We start from the raw sequence: 6,015 nt of genomic DNA on the forward strand, positions 1-6,015 counted from the left end.
CCCCCCCCCCCCCCCCCCCGCCCATCAGGCCTCACACAGACGCCTCTCAAACTACCAAAATAAAAAGAACTCAGGCTTAAAGTGAAATGAGGCAACAGTGTCTGAAAAAGAACAAAATAATCATTAACTGAACCACAAGGTGTGATTTTGTTGGAGATTCCTGAAAACACTTCTGTACGTTCACCTGCCTTTTCATTTAGAGCTGCTTGATGCTGGATTTTTTTTTTACAGTGAAGGTCGTCTCAGGGCGGTCTTTGACCTTGTTGAGTATTCCCTGGGTTTGATTCAAACAGGATCTACAACCCTGGACAGTCTTATCAGGTAAAGAGAATTTTCCTGGAGCACACCTGGCACTGCATATTTACAGGTACGTCTCTAATAAAAGTATTGTGAAAAAGTTTAGTATCCTCAGGCATTCACAAGTGAAACTCATATTACATACATTCATTACACAGAGTGAAACATTTCAGCCTTTATTTCTTGTAATCTGGATGATTTTGGCTTAAAAATTATAAAAACACAAAATTCAGCATCTCAGAAAATCAAGAATATTGTGATAAAGGTTCATATTGGAAGCTCATGCACGCTGTGCACAGATGAATCTTAGACATGAGCTACATGTCTCAACTCCTGAACCAGAGACAGCCAGAAGCATCTTACCTGCTGAGGACTTCAGAAAACCCAGTGGACCAGCACCAGCAGAGGACATGGACCCAAACCATCACTCACTGTAGAAACTTCTCTGGACTTCAAACAACGTGGATTCTGGACCTCTTCACTCGTCCTCCAGACTCTGGGACCTTGATTTACAAATTAAATGAAAATTCACTTTCATCTGAAAAGAGGATGTTGGACCACTGAGCAACAGCCCAGTTCTTTGTCTCCTCCGCAGCTAAGACACTTCTGATGTTGTCTCTGGTTCAGGAGTGGCTGGACTTGAGGAATGAGACATTTGTAGCTCATGTCCAGCTGATTAGAGTGTGATGCCAGATGTTCACAACATTGCACCTCTTCACAACATCCTCCTTTTCTGAGACACTGAATTTTGGTTTTTCATCATCTGTAAGACATAATCATGAAAATATAGGAAATAAAGACTTGAAATACTTCCCTCTGTAATGAATCTATGTAATATGAGTTTTATATTCCAGCTCTGTTCATTTACTCATCAGCACATGAAAAACAAAGATCTGGTCTTTCACCTGGTTCTAAAAAGAAAAGTCAAATTTAATCACGAGAGTACAAAAACACAGACTCCACTATGTAATTATTAAACAAAAAATAAATAAAAAAAAATCTCAGTGAAACCACACGTGCTGATTTTAAGTTTTAAAGAGAAAATATCAGCCAGGAGCTGCTGATCAAATGTATTAATAAACTGATTTATCATCTGTGGGACCACTTCAATAAAACCAGGAGATTGGTCAGTTTGCCGCTCTGGAGAAAACAGGTGTGGTAACACAATGCCAAGAAGGAAAGACATCAGCAATGACCTCAGAGAAGCAACAGTTGCTGCCCATAAATCTGTAAAGCGTTATTAAGAGCATTTTCAAAAGGTCTGGAGTTCACTATCGTACAGGGAGGAAGTGGACACCATTTAAAACACTTGATCAACATGTTGAGCACGGTGGTGGAGGGGTAATGATTTGGGTTTGCTTTGCAGCCACAGGACTTTACAGTTAAAGAGTCGACCATGAACTCCTCTGTGGACCAAAAGATTCTGGTGTCGAATGTGAGTCCATCTGTCCAACAACTGAACCAAACCGTGTCATAAAACAGAACAACGATGCCAAACGCAGCTAATCTACAACAGACCGGCTCAAAAAGAAAAGAGTCGAGGCGTTGTAATGGTCCAGACAAAATGCAGAGCTCAACTCAAATACAACACTGTGGTGGGATGTTAAGACAGAAACAAATGGCTTTAAACTAAATGAATTGAAGCAAAGTTGTAAAGAAGAGTAGGCCAAAGCTCCTCCACAACCATCCCACAGCTTTTACATTTTCACTTTGTGCTGATTGAACAATGAAATGATGGAATCTGTTTGTTTTTGTACACTTGAGGTTAGACTTGAATCTTTTAACCCACTAAAGACCAGATCACTGGCATGGAGTCATCATACAGTAAATGGCAGAAATGAAGGAGCGGAGTGTGAAAAGATCATTTCTAGGTGACGTTACAACCCAGTTTAAATAAAAGAAAGGTTTGGTACCCACGCAGGTACCAGTTGTTTCTACCTGACAGGCTGACATCCCCACCTGCAAGACTGATCAGAACAGGTGGTTACACCAGTTGATCCTCTCCGTCGTTGCCTAAACAACTCGTGCTGAGCAGAAACTTCATCAAGGCTAAATAACGTGTTTGCATTACGAATGCTGGTTTGAACAGGACGTCAGAACAGATGGGACCCATGAAGCTTGTGTCAATATAGTTTTCTGCTGTCTCTGCTTATTATTATTTTTATATTAAATGTCTTATTTCATGCACGTTCATCCAAAAGTAACCCAACTGAATTAGGATGTGTAGAGACACTCTAAGCTCAGAGCTGCAGGAGTTACTGCTGGGTCAAACTAAAGCACAAAACATTTCATTAATAATGCACCCCCATTAAAAATGTGACCTTTATTCATTTCAACTATTCCAAAAATACCTCTATAATATATAAAAAATAAACAAACAAAAAAACCTTTTGATACATGGTTTTATATATTTGGACAAAGCTGACGATGGGTCAGACGAGACGTGAAACGTTCCACTTTGCCCTAAAACAGAAGCTGCAGCTCCGTCCTGGGACTGAGGGGACGGCACGAAGCTGCTTCAACAAACTCTCAGCTGTTGACAAGAAGTAATAATTAACGCTCCTCTGAAAGAACAGCCGAAAGTTCTGTAAGGTCCCATCAAATAGAACTTCAAGCAGCCATCGTTCTCCAAAAGACAAGTTAGTTCTGATTGGTCAATCCTAGTGGCCTGATCAGGCTCCGCCCATCATTCCATATCAGCCCAACTTTATTTTAAGCCTGTCTAAACTACTCAGGATATGCGATTAAAACTGATTTTATGCAACTCTTGCACCTTCTGTCAACAGTTTTTGATGAGAAAAACTGATACTTTTTTTTTTTGGACAAAATGTGGAGCTTTAAACCAGCAGCTGGATATGCCCACTATCACTTTGTGCACCAAACCACAATGAAGCAGTTTTTACTGGTTTTATTAACCTAATTCACTTTATCCTGATCCCATTGTTGTCAAATTTTCACTGTGTGCTGGAGTAACAACGAAAAGTAATTAAGGGGAAAAAAATTGGGTCAGGCCTAAACAGTTTTGTGTATTTTTGATATCAGCATGGCGCGGGTTCAGCGTTTTTTGAAGGGAATTTTTTATTTTAAAGGAGCAGTGTTCACTACTGCTCCTTTAAAATAAAAGTACATGTACAGTTAGCTTAAATCCCAGTATGTTAATATTATTTATCACCGTTTTCCAGTAAATGGCGGGCCTGAAAACAGTGAATGGGTTGCGTATAATTTGATGTAAATCTGATTAAAACAAAAAGGCTCAGAGCTGTTTGCTGTTTTCACGTTGCTGAAGTGATCTGAATTAGCAACGAGGACTTCAATTAAAACACTTTAGCGTCTAAAGCTTTTAAAGACAGTTTTAGCTCCAGGAGAAAAATGGGAAAACTTTAATACTTTAAATCAGTGGTTCCCAACACTGGTCCTTGAGGAACACCATCCCGCATGATGCTTCTCTGCTCCAGCACACCTGATTTGAATGAACGGGTGATTAACAGGCTTCTGCAGAACTTGAGGAAGTAATTAAATCACTGAATAAGGTGTGATCAAGCAGAGAAACAAATAAAATATGCAGGATGGTGTTCCTCAAGGACCAGTGTTGGGAACCACTGCTTTAAATAATGATGATTTGTGAACTTTAGAAGTGTTGGCTGGCTGAGTTTGTTTGCACTGAACAGAATAAAGTTCCCTCCATTGTCTGTCACGTTTACAACAAGTTCTAAACTTGCATCAAATCACTGCTGTGCATTACTCAATCATTTCCCGTTCATATGATCAGCTCAGTGTGAGCGTTTCTATGACACTTGGATGAATACTGATAAAAACGTGTAAATACCAGGTCAACTTTTGAATCAATCTCGCGTGAGAAAACTAAATTAAAGCTGTCAGGGCGCTGCATATATGAGCTAATCATCATTCTGTTTGAAGTCTCGTTATCAGGAGCCTCAAGAAATACATGAATTCCTTTAAGATCTGTTTCCAACCGTGTCCAGATGAAGCTGCAGCTTCTAACGTTCATCCACATCAGGAAGCTGTGACGTTGACGTTCACACCTGAACACCTCTCAAACGTCAAAGAAACTTTGGGAGAAATCTCGTATGAAGTAGAAGTTCAAGATGTTGATTACAGAAACAGCCGACTCCACGGCAGGAACGCACAGCGAGCCTCGTGCAGAAAAGCATGTTTAGGTACACACAGACCTTCAAGAGGGGCCTGCGGAGCTCCTACGTAGAAATGACACTGATCTTGGTTTCCAGACTAAACAGCCATGACCTGCTGATGCTGAAGTTTGTCATTTGTGTGTGGTTGAACTTTTTTTTAAACACCAGAAGTCAGTTTAAATGTCTGGGTTTTTCAGGTTCAGGTGGACTTTCCCTGCTGGTGAAAATAATCAGATTCATTTTGAGTTGGTAATATTTTTCAGCAAACGTTAACTTGAAAAAGCGGTCAAAGATACGTGCTTTCTGCGTTCATTTTAGAACGAGCAACACAAACCGAAAGGAGGCGCAGATGTACAAATTTAAATAGTTACTAAATGTTTCTAATCTGTCAGCATTTTGTGACTTTCGTAGTTTCCTGCAACCTTTTAAAGAGCAACTTCAAGAAGACAGAAGTTTACATACACTAATTATAACAAAAAAAATCATTAAACTATAGATACAGGCTCTGATACATACAAATAAATCCTTTACCAAGTGGTGCTGAAGGACTAAAACACTTTTGGTGATCATGACTGACCGCAGCTGGTAGTTTCTTTTTGCCAACATAAAAGATTTGTTCTCACTGGCCTGATTTCAACTTCTCTTACAATCTCAGAAGAAAGGAAACTGTCCTCCAATGTTTGGGAACCACTAGGGCTCAACTATGTACCAACTGTCAGGCATGGTGGTGGTGGTGGTGGTGGCATCATGCCGCGAGTGTCAACTAAGAGAAATGTGGACAAGACTGAGCGTTCCAATAATCATAGTCAACAATCTCAAATGCACCTAAAACTAGTTTCTGATTGGATAAAGCCGCTAACATGAAGCTTCAGCAATGATGTTCCCAAAGCCCTGACCTCAGCCCCGTTAAAAGTTTGTAGACTGTGATTAAAAGTCAGGTCCATTATGGGAAACTAACCAGTTTAAATGATCTCAGTCAATTCTGCCAACAAGAGTGGTCAAATATTCAGCCAGACTTATACCAGAAGCTTGAGGTTAGCTATAATAAGAGTAAGGTATTTACAGCACATTATATGCCGACGACAAACTACTATACAGCAATACAACAAACTATAGCCATGGCCCGGACAAGCAAAGGCCTTGTATAACCTTTGACCTTGACCTTAGATGATGAAAAGATTAGGTGACCAGCTGTCTACAAATGTGCATCTTGTTTCATTAAATTATCTTAAGCACATCGGAAGTATTTGGCAGGACAAGACAAAGTTATTGTAAGTATGGACGGAGACTATCACCTTTCGACAGGCGTAGAAAACATTTGGTCAAGGTGCAAATTGATAAGAGACATTTATCAGCTGAGATCATACCAACTTCATTTTCACTGTGAGGGGAATCTTCAAGGCTTTTAATTTCTAATCAACTTTGGAGAGAGCTACAATTTAGGGGTTATAAATGCTTATAAGTTGTCTTGGGTTGTATTATTTGAATATTTATATTGCTAAATATGTATTGCTTTGCCTTATTTGTGGTAGCAAACTTCAAGCACAGAGTTTTAACATTTATGGAC

This window comes from Nematolebias whitei, chromosome 18 (assembly GCF_014905685.2).
Source record: "Nematolebias whitei isolate Nwh7 chromosome 18, NemWhi1, whole genome shotgun sequence".
NCBI lineage: Eukaryota > Metazoa > Chordata > Actinopteri > Cyprinodontiformes > Rivulidae > Nematolebias > Nematolebias whitei.